General features: G+C 52.1%; 1 long non-coding RNA gene across 1 annotated transcript; it reads right to left on the reverse strand.

Annotated features, from left to right (window-relative positions):
• Positions 1 to 7420: 7420 nt before the first annotated feature.
• On the reverse strand, positions 7421 to 13477 carry LOC137327661 (uncharacterized). The gene is made up of 2 exons (XR_010964500.1): positions 13339 to 13477; positions 7421 to 7497 (listed from the first exon to the last, which is right to left on the reverse strand). It is a non-coding gene; the product is annotated as an uncharacterized lncRNA (long non-coding RNA).
• Positions 13478 to 13811: the final 334 nt, after the last annotated feature.

Below are 13811 nucleotides of genomic sequence, written 5' to 3' on the forward strand. Positions count from 1 at the left end.
TCGTTCATGGGATTTAGACGTCGCTGGCAAGGCCGGTATTTATTGCCCATCCCTAATTGCCTTGGAGAAGGTGGTGGTGAGCCGCCTTCTTGAACCGCTGCAGTCCGTGTGGTGAAGGTTCTCCCACAGTGCTGTTAGGGAGTTCCAGGATTTTGGCCCAGCGGCAATGAAGGAACGGCAATACATTTCCAAGTCTGGATGGTGTGTGACTTGGAGGGGAAGATTCAGGTGGTGGTGTTCCCATGTGCCTGCTGCTCTTGTCCTTCTAGGTGGTAGAGGTCGCGGGTTTGGGAGGTGCTGTCGCAGAATCCTTGGTGAGTTGCTGCAGTGCATCCTGTGGATGGGTCACGCTGCAGCCACTGTGCGCCAGTGGTGAAGGGAGTGAATGTTTAGGGTGGTGGATGGGGTGCCAATCAAGCGGGCTGCTTTGCCCTGGATGGTGTCGAGCTTCTTGAGTGTTGTTGGAGCTGCACTCATCCAGGCAAGTGGAGAGTATTCCATCACACTCCTGACTTGTGCCTTGTAGATGGTAGAAAGGCTTTATAGAGTCAGGTGGTGAATCACTCGCCGCAGAATACCCAGCCTCTGACCTGCTCTTGTAGCCACAGTATTTATGTGGCTGGTCCAGTTAAGTTTCTGGTCAATGGTGACCCCCAGGATGTTGATGATGGGGGATTTGGCGATGGTAATGCTGTTGAATGTCAAGGGGAGGTGGTTAGACTCTCTCTTGTTGGAGATGGTCATTGCCTGGCACTTGTCGGGCGCGAATGGATGTTGTCCAGGTCTTGCTGCATGCGGGCTTGGACTGCTTCATTATCTGAGGGGTTGCGAATGGAACTGAACACTGTGCAATCAGCGAACATCCCCATTTCTGACCTTATGATGGAGGGAAGGTTAATTAATCTAATACTATCCTTAACTTCTCTAGTTAGCCCCAGTTAACAATCCGGAGATGTCGAGTAGTTGGTCATCAATAAAATTTTGGGACACCACTTAAATAAATGCTAAATTGCTTTAATAACAATTGGAGTTTTATCTGAAATATTTGTAGATTAAAAAAAAAATCAGGCACTTGTACTCTTCTTAAAATGAGATGAACAAACTGAAATGCTGTCTTCCTGACAAGAATGTGTTTAAAGTTAATAGTGATGTTACTAATGATTTCTGCTTGTTTCAACAGCTTTTATTACCTAGAATTTAATTGTATTAGGATATTTGTGCAAGTTATCACTATTTTAACAGCAGAAAGACTTTGAAAAAAAGTTAAAATGCAGCTTTAAAGAATTACAAGTTACAGTTGCGGGATAATGTCTGGTTATAAATCAATTTGAACTTCTTCAAAACACTTGCTTTTAATTGGATTACATCTACAAGCTACTATTGCTTTATATTGTTTAAATTAAAGACCCATGGTCTTGTTTTAAATCTATTTGAACATTTGCAAAGCACTGTTTCTTAATTTGGTATCTACAAGTCTGAGATCTGCTATTCTGATTGACTATGCCCCCACCCCGAAAGGATTTAACAAGCTAGAAATAATTAACTTTTACTTCTGCATTGCTGAAGTTAATATGGATCCACAATAAGGTCATGGATGACAAGGGCCTTGTTCGCAAGTGAACGGAGGGAGATGTGGAGAGGGGCGGTGATTGTTGATCCCCTGGCAGCGTCCAAGGGGTCAGCAGTGGAGGAGTGAGTGGGACAGGAAGGAGATTGGTGAGATGAGCCCCCGGCGGGCACGCTGGGTGATGGGAAGATTCAAATGAGGGGATGGGGAAATTGGGTCTTTACTCGTAAGGAAGCAGCGACAAGTGCCTCAATGGGTCTTTTGGAGAATGCAGAGAGAAGCACAGAGGGAAACTGCGACCCTTTCCAAGTGGGAGTCAAGCTTGGGATGACAGCAGGAGAATAGGAAGGTAGAGGAATAGTGATGGATTGGATCAGGATTTAGGGATCAAAGTAACTAAGAGGGGAGAAATGAAAGGTCACCTGACTGGGTAGAAGGGGAGGAGAGAAGAATCAAAGAGGGGTAAAGATTTTAAATAAAGGTGGAAGTAATGGGCTCAGGTCAGAAGTGGCAACCAAAATGCATCTCGAATGGACACAGGAAATTTTTCCCCAGGACCCAATTTTGTGAACCCAGTGCCAAGGAACTTCTGGCAGCCTGAATAAGTTGGAAAAAGGTATTGACTTGGCTTGTGGTGACAGATAGGGTCATCTATTCCCCAGGCTTTGGCCCACCTATCAGTGGTATTCCAGAATAAACTTGAAATTCTGCTGGTAGCATTTGAAACATACAGCAACTCTTCAACTTGCTTCCCAAAGAAATCCTTATTCAAGGACAGGAAGCAAGAGTGTAGCTTTATCAAGAAGCCAGAAATTCTCAACCAGATGTATCTCATTCCTAAATCCTGGGTGTCAACCTGTAGAGCCTAAAGATTGCTGATCTGCATAAAGTCTTGGACAGAAGGCTTCTCAAGCCATTCCTAGATTATCTTCGATGTGGAGATGCCGGTGATGGACTGGAGTTGACAATTGTAAACAAGTTTACAACACCAAGTTATAGTCCAGCAATTTTATTTTAAATTCACAAGCTTTCGGAGGCTACCTCCTTCCTCAGGTGAACGATGTGGAAATGAAATCCTCGAAATGAAATCGCATTTATAAATCACAGAACAATGCTTGGTGATTACAGACAGTTTTTTCAACTGCCCGTTGCCAAGGCAATCAGTGTGCAGACAGACAGGTGTTACCTACAAGGTCTCCGAATATACAAATCACCAAAAAAGAGATAGAGAGGTAGAAACATAGAAAAGACAGCAACTGACCCGTTATATTAAAAACAGATAACATTTGTTCGCTGGTGGGGTAACGTGTAGCGTGACATGAACCCAAGATCCCGGTTGAGGCCGTCCTCATGGGTGCGGAACTTGGCTATCAATTTCTGCTCGACGATTTTGCGTTGTCGTGTGTCTCGAAGGCCGCCTTGGAGTACGCTTACCCGAAGGTCGGTGGATGAATGTCCATGACTGCTGAAGTGTTCCCCGACTGGGAGGGAACCCTCCTGTTTGGCGATTGTTGCGCGGTGTCCGTTCATACGTTGTCGCAGCGTCTGCATGGTCTCGCCAATGTACCATTGGTCTCGCCATGGTACATTGGCGAGACCATGCAGACGCTGCGACAACGGATGAACGGACACCGCGCAACAATCGCCAAACAAGAGGGTTCCCTCCCAGTCGGGGAACACTTCAGCAGTCATGGACATTCATCCACCGACCTTCGGGTAAGCGTACTCCAAGGCGGCCTTCGAGACACACGACAACGCAAAATCGTCGAGCAGAAATTGATAGCCAAGTTCCGCACCCATGAGGACGGCCTCAACCGGGATCTTGGGTTCATGTCACGCTACACGTTACCCCACCAGCGAACAAATGTTATCTGTTTTTAATATAACGGGTCAGTTGCTGTCTTTTCTATGTTTCTACCTCTCTATCTGTTTTTTTTTGTTTGTTTTTTTTTGGTGATTTGTATATTCTGAGACCTTGCAGGTAACACCTGTCTGTCTGCACACTGATTGCCTTGGCAACGGGCAGTTGAAAAAACTGTCTGTAATCACCAAGCATTGTTCTGTGAATTATAAATGCGATTTCATTTCGAGGATTTCATTTCCACATCGTTCACCTGAGGAAGGAGGTAGCCTCCGAAAGCTTGTGAATTTAAAATAAAATTGCTGGACTATAACTTGGTGTTGTAAAATTGTTTAGATTATCTTCACCTGTGTCTGGTAGGCATGTCTAATGGTAGTCTATTTAAATCAGTGGAATTCTTCAATGGTAGCTTTAACACAATGGGCTCGATTTTCAAAGTAATAAACGGTTGGGTTGGCGGCATTGAAAATTGCCACCATTTCAGACCCACCCATTTCAGGTTTTCATGGGGGTGGGAGGCCAACCCACTCCCAGGAGGCGGTTGGGCATAAAACCTTTCAAGGTGACTTCAGGCTTCCATTTTTAAACTAATTCCCCATTTCAACCCCGGGGGCCATGATTCCGCTGTTTTCTGCTTCTAGAAAGGAGGCAAGGCGGCCTGAGACTGCAGGTAAGTGCCTAGAAAGGCACTGCTTGTTGGCCCGGAGGAGCAGGAGTGCTTCCCCCAAGCCGAACAAGCTTACTTGCACCAACTCCCCCTCCCCATCCCATCGCAGACACCACCCCCCCCCCCCGATTGCAGACTCCTGACCCCGACCCTCCCCCTCCGACCTCGATCCCCCACCCCTCAACGATCGCAGACCCCTATGATGACCCCCGATCCCACCCACCACGTGACTGACCCCCAATCCCATCCCCCATGACTCCCGACCCTTGTGCCCATCTATGCCCCTTGCCCACCCATGTTCCCCACACCCCCAATCCATACAAAGATTGAACTGCAGACATCCTCTCCCGTCCGACTGAGACCAGCCTGTCAATCAGCCGGTCAGTAAACCAGCAAAAAAATAACGTCCTTACGTCAAAATCGTAAGGACTTCTGGGAAACCCGTACTAATGGGTTTTCCGACCTCAAATTGACCCCTCCCGCCCCCTTCCCAGCTCCGTTTGAAAATTGAACCCAATGTGCCTGCAGGTGATACACTATCTGGAATCTGGACTGGGTGTACGTGCAGGGAATCAGTAGCCTCTGCAAAGGCAATCTACCCTGTGAGTAACCAAGGTTTGCATGTGGCCCAAAGGAAGGTAAAACTGTTGACCACAGGAGGTTCTAAGCAAAGGTTCTACCCTCTGGGCTAGGGTGTTCCTGTGCAGCCATGTTAAAATTGTAGGCCACTCTGGAGTGGGAGAACACAGATTGGTTAAGGAACAAGCCCTCCAACAGCCTCAGTGGAGTGGAACATAAGTTCCTAGAAGGGGGGAAACCTAAAATAGGATCTGACCACCATACGTCCCTGCCTTCCAAAAATAGATTCATTTGTTTTTTTCTGTCAGCGATCCGTGAAACCTAAGGCTTTACAAGCCAAAGCCAATCATGTATTTGTTTATCAGCATTTAATAGAGAAAAGCTAGCTCGAAGCATAAAGAGCTTCTTTTTCAATAAGATAGGGAGGGCTGCCACATCAAGCAGGCCTCAAAGCATCCCCAGTGTCCACCATGGGAACATAGGAGAGTAGGCCATTCCATCCATCAAGCCTGTTCTACCAGTTAAAGAGATCATGGCTGATCTGTATCCTAACTTCATTTGCCAGCCATGGCTCCACATCCTTTAAAACTCTTGGCTAACAAAAATCTATTGAACTCCGGTTTAAAATAGTTAATTGAGCTAGCATCTACTACATTTTGTGGGAGAGAGTTCCACACTCCGACCAACCTTTGCATGAAGTAGTGTTTCCCAACTTCTCTCCTGAATGGCCTGGCTCAGATTCTAAGGTTATGTCCCTTTGTACTCGTCTTCCCCCCCCACCAATGGAAAAAGTTTCTCTCTATCTACCCTATCAATTCCTTTCAAAATCCTAAAAACCTGAATCAAAAAAAATCACCCATTTACTTTCTATATTCCAGGGAATGTGAGCCTATCTTATGTAATCTCTCTGCATAATTTAACCCTTGGAGTCCTGGTAATATTCTGGTGAATCTGCACTACACTCCTTCCAAGACCAATATATCCTTTTTAGGGTGCAGTGCCCAGAACTGTACACAGTACTCCTGATGTGGTCTAACCAGGGATTTATATAGCTGTAGCAAAACTTCCTCCCCTTTATATTCTAGCCCTCTAGAGAGATAAAGGCTAACATTCCATTAGCCTTTTTGATTATTGTTTGTACCTGACATTTTAGCGATCTGTGTAGATGGACCCCTAAATCACTCTGGACCTCCACTGTTCCTCATTTTTTTCACCATTTAAAAAAATGCTCAGATCGATCCTTTATTAATCCAAAATGGATGATCTCACACTTACCTGTGTTGAAATCCATCTGCACAGTTTTGCCCACTCACTTAATCTACCAAAGTTTCTTTGTAAATTTATGCTCCTGTTTACACTACTTACTCTGTCACCAATCTTTATGTCATAGGCAAACATGGATATATGGCTCTCTATTGTATTATCTAAGTCATTAGTAAATATATAGTGAATAGTTGAGACTCCAGCACAGATCCTTGTGGGATACCACTAGTCACTTCCTTCCAATTCGAGTACATACCCCTTATCCCTACTCAGTCTTCTACCACCTAACCAATCTCCTAACCAGGTCAATCATTTGCTTTCAGTTCAATGAGCTTTAATTTTAGCTAACAGTCTCTTATGTGGAAACTTATCAAATGTTGATATAAACTACATCTGTAGACATTTTCCTGTCTACTACTTTAGTTGCTTCCTCGAAAAATTAAATTAGGTTCATTAGACATGATCGACCCTTTAAGAACATAAGAAATAGGAGCAGGAGCAGGTCATATGGTCCCTCAAGCCTGCTGCACCATTTAATAATCTCATGGCTGATCTTCAGCCTCTACTCCACTTTCCCGCCCGATCCCCATTTCCCTGGATTCCCTTACAGTCCAAAAATCTATCAATCTCAGCTATGATTATACTCAACAACTGAGCATTGAAAACCTTCTGGGGTTGAGAATTCTAAAAGATTCACCACCCTGAGTGAAGAAATTCCTCCTCATCTCAGTCCTAAATGGCTGACCCCTTATCCTGAGACTATGCCCCCTAGTTCTAGACTCTCCAGCCAGGTGCAACAGCATCTCAGTATCTACTCTGTCAAATCCTCTCTCTAATCAGCTCAAATTTCTCTAAGTGCTTAGTCATTCTATCTTTAATTATAGATTCAAATAACTCCCCACAACAGATGTTCAACTAACAGGTCTATAATTTCCTGGTTTCTCTCACCTTTCCTAAATAATGGAGTTACATTTGCAATTTTCCCAATCTAAAGATGACAATTCCTGAATCAAGAGAGCTTTGGAAGATTATGGCTAAAGCATCTATAATTTCCTTACATACTTCATTTAAAACCCTGGGGTGGTAATCATCAGGTCCTAGGGATGTCAGTCTTCAGTGCCATTATTTTATCTAATACTGTTTTCCTGTCTACATTAACTTTAGCAAGTTCCAGTCCTTGATTCATTTAGTTCCCCTGGAATGTCAGGTATATTATCCTTTTCCTTTACGGTGAAGAATGACACAAAAGTAATTATTCAACAAGTCTGCCATTTCCTTATTTTCATTTGTAATATTACCCACATCTGTTTTTAAAGGGCCCACATTACCCTCAACTACCTTTTTTCTTCTAATATAATTGTAAAAACTTTGTTAACCTTAATATCCCTCAAGTTTCTTCTCATATTCTTTTTGCAGAACTTACTATCTTTTTTGTCTTCCTTTGCTGTTAAAGAATGACCATGACCAGCACCGAGGAACGCCCTTCTTTCTAAGACGAAATTTTATCAAATCACAAACAGAAACAGAAACTGCTGGAAACACTCAAAGGTCTGGCAGCATCTGTGGAGAGAGAAACAGAGGTAACGTTTGAGGTTGATGACCTTGCATCAGAATGTTAAGTCACTGTGATTGCAAACTTCACTGGGGCTGGATGGGGATGGGGGTGGGGGTGGGGGTGGGGGTGGGGGTGGGGGTGGGATGATTTCTCTCAAACAGCATCAGCCAACTTCAATCAACAACAAGGCTCCCAGGAGAGCAGAGGATTCAGCATCAGCTGCACCAACCTAGCCCTGCAAGTGGTAAGAGTCAACACTGGTGCCTCAATCAGCAGCAAATGGGAAGGTCAATGCCAACCTTCACCAATATAGAACAACCCAGCACAGAACCCTGAACATCAGCTGGGATAAAGAAACCCTGGAGCACATCACATTTCATTTGGATTAATTCTTTGACAAAAATAAGTAAAATTTAAAAGTGTGCTTGACAAAACCTAGGACAGCGATTACCATCAACAAGAAAGAAAAGTGAACGAGTTGGGCGCGTAATTGAGGCACGGGAGAGACTCTTGAACCCGCCGCCGTCCCGCTCGGGTTCGGGTTTGAGCCGAACATCGCGCGGCCGATGACGCCATGCGGGGTGAGGTCAGTGATGACGCCATGCGGGGTGAGGTCAGTGATGACGCCATGCGGGGTGAGGTCAGTGATGACGCCATGCGGGGTGAGGTCAGTGATGACGCCATGCGGGGTGAGGTCAGTGATGACGCCATGCGGGGTGAGGTCAGTGATGACGCCATGCGGGGTGAGGTCAGTGATGACGCCATGCGGGGTGAGGTCAGTGATGACGCCATGCGGGGTGAGGTCAGTGATGACGCCATGCGGGGTGAGGTCAGTGATGACGCCATGCGGGGTGAGGTCAGTGATGACGCCATGCGGGGTGAGGTCAGTGATGACGCCATGCGGGGTGAGGTCAGTGATGACGCCATGCGGGGTGAGGTCAGTGATGACGCCATGCGGGGTGAGGTCAGTGATGACGCCATGCGGGGTGAGGTCAGTGATGACGCCATGCGGGGTGAGGTCAGTGATGACGCCATGCGGGGTGAGGTCAGTGATGACGCCATGCGGGGTGAGGTCAGTGATGACGCCATGCGGGGTGAGGTCAGTGATGACGCCATGCGGGGTGAGGTCAGTGATGACGCCATGCGGGGTGAGGTCAGTGATGACGCCATGCGGGGTGAGGTCAGTGATGACGCCATGCGGGGTGAGGTCAGTGATGACGCCATGCGGGGTGAGGTCAGTGATGACGCCATGCGGGGTGAGGTCAGTGATGACGCCATGCGGGGTGAGGTCAGTGATGACGCCATGCGGGGTGAGGTCAGTGATGACGCCATGCGGGGTGAGGTCAGTGATGACGCCATGCGGGGTGAGGTCAGTGATGACGCCATGCGGGGTGAGGTCAGTGATGACGCCATGCGGGGTGAGGTCAGTGATGACGCCATGCGGGGTGAGGTCAGTGATGACGCCATGCGGGGTGAGGTCAGTGATGACGCCATGCGGGGTGAGGTCAGTGATGACGCCATGCGGGGTGAGGTCAGTGATGACGCCATGCGGGGTGAGGTCAGTGATGACGCCATGCGGGGTGAGGTCAGTGATGACGCCATGCGGGGTGAGGTCAGTGATGACGCCATGCGGGGTGAGGTCAGTGATGACGCCATGCGGGGTGAGGTCAGTGATGACGCCATGCGGGGTGAGGTCAGTGATGACGCCATGCGGGGTGAGGTCAGTGATGACGCCATGCGGGGTGAGGTCAGTGATGACGCCATGCGGGGTGAGGTCAGTGATGACGCCATGCGGGGTGAGGTCAGTGATGACGCCATGCGGGGTGAGGTCAGTGATGACGCCATGCGGGGTGAGGTCAGTGATGACGCCATGCGGGGTGAGGTCAGTGATGACGCCATGCGGGGTGAGGTCAGTGATGACGCCATGCGGGGTGAGGTCAGTGATGACGCCATGCGGGGTGAGGTCAGTGATGACGCCATGCGGGGTGAGGTCAGTGATGACGCCATGCGGGGTGAGGTCAGTGATGACGCCATGCGGGGTGAGGTCAGTGATGACGCCATGCGGGGTGAGGTCAGTGATGACGCCATGCGGGGTGAGGTCAGTGATGACGCCATGCGGGGTGAGGTCAGTGATGACGCCATGCGGGGTGAGGTCAGTGATGACGCCATGCGGGGTGAGGTCAGTGATGACGCCATGCGGGGTGAGGTCAGTGATGACGCCATGCGGGGTGAGGTCAGTGATGACGCCATGCGGGGTGAGGTCAGTGATGACGCCATGCGGGGTGAGGTCAGTGATGACGCCATGCGGGGTGAGGTCAGTGATGACGCCATGCGGGGTGAGGTCAGTGATGACGCCATGCGGGGTGAGGTCAGTGATGACGCCATGCGGGGTGAGGTCAGTGATGACGCCATGCGGGGTGAGGTCAGTGATGACGCCATGCGGGGTGAGGTCAGTGATGACGCCATGCGGGGTGAGGTCAGTGATGACGCCATGCGGGGTGAGGTCAGTGATGACGCCATGCGGGGTGAGGTCAGTGATGACGCCATGCGGGGTGAGGTCAGTGATGACGCCATGCGGGGTGAGGTCAGTGATGACGCCATGCGGGGTGAGGTCAGTGATGACGCCATGCGGGGTGAGGTCAGTGATGACGCCATGCGGGGTGAGGTCAGTGATGACGCCATGCGGGGTGAGGTCAGTGATGACGCCATGCGGGGTGAGGTCAGTGATGACGCCATGCGGGGTGAGGTCAGTGATGACGCCATGCGGGGTGAGGTCAGTGATGACGCCATGCGGGGTGAGGTCAGTGATGACGCCATGCGGGGTGAGGTCAGTGATGACGCCATGCGGGGTGAGGTCAGTGATGACGCCATGCGGGGTGAGGTCAGTGATGACGCCATGCGGGGTGAGGTCAGTGATGACGCCATGCGGGGTGAGGTCAGTGATGACGCCATGCGGGGTGAGGTCAGTGATGACGCCATGCGGGGTGAGGTCAGTGATGACGCCATGCGGGGTGAGGTCAGTGATGACGCCATGCGGGGTGAGGTCAGTGATGACGCCATGCGGGGTGAGGTCAGTGATGACGCCATGCGGGGTGAGGTCAGTGATGACGCCATGCGGGGTGAGGTCAGTGATGACGCCATGCGGGGTGAGGTCAGTGATGACGCCATGCGGGGTGAGGTCAGTGATGACGCCATGCGGGGTGAGGTCAGTGATGACGCCATGCGGGGTGAGGTCAGTGATGACGCCATGCGGGGTGAGGTCAGTGATGACGCCATGCGGGGTGAGGTCAGTGATGACGCCATGCGGGGTGAGGTCAGTGATGACGCCATGCGGGGTGAGGTCAGTGATGACGCCATGCGGGGTGAGGTCAGTGATGACGCCATGCGGGGTGAGGTCAGTGATGACGCCATGCGGGGTGAGGTCAGTGATGACGCCATGCGGGGTGAGGTCAGTGATGACGCCATGCGGGGTGAGGTCAGTGATGACGCCATGCGGGGTGAGGTCAGTGATGACGCCATGCGGGGTGAGGTCAGTGATGACGCCATGCGGGGTGAGGTCAGTGATGACGCCATGCGGGGTGAGGTCAGTGATGACGCCATGCGGGGTGAGGTCAGTGATGACGCCATGCGGGGTGAGGTCAGTGATGACGCCATGCGGGGTGAGGTCAGTGATGACGCCATGCGGGGTGAGGTCAGTGATGACGCCATGCGGGGTGAGGTCAGTGATGACGCCATGCGGGGTGAGGTCAGTGATGACGCCATGCGGGGTGAGGTCAGTGATGACGCCATGCGGGGTGAGGTCAGTGATGACGCCATGCGGGGTGAGGTCAGTGATGACGCCATGCGGGGTGAGGTCAGTGATGACGCCATGCGGGGTGAGGTCAGTGATGACGCCATGCGGGGTGAGGTCAGTGATGACGCCATGCGGGGTGAGGTCAGTGATGACGCCATGCGGGGTGAGGTCAGTGATGACGCCATGCGGGGTGAGGTCAGTGATGACGCCATGCGGGGTGAGGTCAGTGATGACGCCATGCGGGGTGAGGTCAGTGATGACGCCATGCGGGGTGAGGTCAGTGATGACGCCATGCGGGGTGAGGTCAGTGATGACGCCATGCGGGGTGAGGTCAGTGATGACGCCATGCGGGGTGAGGTCAGTGATGACGCCATGCGGGGTGAGGTCAGTGATGACGCCATGCGGGGTGAGGTCAGTGATGACGCCATGCGGGGTGAGGTCAGTGATGACGCCATGCGGGGTGAGGTCAGTGATGACGCCATGCGGGGTGAGGTCAGTGATGACGCCATGCGGGGTGAGGTCAGTGATGACGCCATGCGGGGTGAGGTCAGTGATGACGCCATGCGGGGTGAGGTCAGTGATGACGCCATGCGGGGTGAGGTCAGTGATGACGCCATGCGGGGTGAGGTCAGTGATGACGCCATGCGGGGTGAGGTCAGTGATGACGCCATGCGGGGTGAGGTCAGTGATGACGCCATGCGGGGTGAGGTCAGTGATGACGCCATGCGGGGTGAGGTCAGTGATGACGCCATGCGGGGTGAGGTCAGTGATGACGCCATGCGGGGTGAGGTCAGTGATGACGCCATGCGGGGTGAGGTCAGTGATGACGCCATGCGGGGTGAGGTCAGTGATGACGCCATGCGGGGTGAGGTCAGTGATGACGCCATGCGGGGTGAGGTCAGTGATGACGCCATGCGGGGTGAGGTCAGTGATGACGCCATGCGGGGTGAGGTCAGTGATGACGCCATGCGGGGTGAGGTCAGTGATGACGCCATGCGGGGTGAGGTCAGTGATGACGCCATGCGGGGTGAGGTCAGTGATGACGCCATGCGGGGTGAGGTCAGTGATGACGCCATGCGGGGTGAGGTCAGTGATGACGCCATGCGGGGTGAGGTCAGTGATGACGCCATGCGGGGTGAGGTCAGTGATGACGCCATGCGGGGTGAGGTCAGTGATGACGCCATGCGGGGTGAGGTCAGTGATGACGCCATGCGGGGTGAGGTCAGTGATGACGCCATGCGGGGTGAGGTCAGTGATGACGCCATGCGGGGTGAGGTCAGTGATGACGCCATGCGGGGTGAGGTCAGTGATGACGCCATGCGGGGTGAGGTCAGTGATGACGCCATGCGGGGTGAGGTCAGTGATGACGCCATGCGGGGTGAGGTCAGTGATGACGCCATGCGGGGTGAGGTCAGTGATGACGCCATGCGGGGTGAGGTCAGTGATGACGCCATGCGGGGTGAGGTCAGTGATGACGCCATGCGGGGTGAGGTCAGTGATGACGCCATGCGGGGTGAGGTCAGTGATGACGCCATGCGGGGTGAGGTCAGTGATGACGCCATGCGGGGTGAGGTCAGTGATGACGCCATGCGGGGTGAGGTCAGTGATGACGCCATGCGGGGTGAGGTCAGTGATGACGCCATGCGGGGTGAGGTCAGTGATGACGCCATGCGGGGTGAGGTCAGTGATGACGCCATGCGGGGTGAGGTCAGTGATGACGCCATGCGGGGTGAGGTCAGTGATGACGCCATGCGGGGTGAGGTCAGTGATGACGCCATGCGGGGTGAGGTCAGTGATGACGCGGAAGGGCTGCGGTCGCCATGGTCACCGGCGGTTTGGGCGAAGCAAAGTTCGCAGATATCAAACTCAATGAACGATCCCCACATCACCAGAGGAGAACGGCGGGGAAGCTGAGGGGTCAACAGTCACCGGAAAATCTCCAAGATATCACCTATTTCCACGTACTGAAGACCCGTTAACAGCAAATACTTTTCAAAATGACAATCAGTGAGTCCGCCTCATGCACCGTCACCGACAACATTTGCTCTATTACCAGTCTCTCTCGCGCTGCTCTCTTCTCCAGCTTCCTTCAAACTTTCGCTGCGTCCTTCAGCGATCTTTTGGTGTTTTCTGAGCGCCCCTTGTCGGCTCTCTCGGCCTGTGATATGTTCTGTAGACCTCCTCCTCTTCCTCCCGCCGCCAGACTCCTCCACCCTCGCGCGCGCTCACTTTAAATCCATTTTCAGCGCGCGCCCAACCGACTCGCTCATCAGTGCTGACCGACCCCCCACCACGTGACCCACCTGGCCGACCCCCCCACCACGTGACCCACCCCTCCCTATCCAGCTGACAGACCCCTCCCCATCCAGCTGACCGCCCCCCTCCACCTGACCAACCGCTCCCCACCTGACCGACCCCTCCCCTCACCACCGCCTGACCGACCCCTCCCCTCACCACCGCCTGACCGACCCCTCCCCCCACCACCGCCTGACCGACCCCTCCCCCCACCACCGCCTGACCGACCCC

Source organism: Heptranchias perlo, chromosome 12 (genome assembly GCF_035084215.1).
Source record: "Heptranchias perlo isolate sHepPer1 chromosome 12, sHepPer1.hap1, whole genome shotgun sequence".
NCBI lineage: Eukaryota > Metazoa > Chordata > Chondrichthyes > Hexanchiformes > Hexanchidae > Heptranchias > Heptranchias perlo.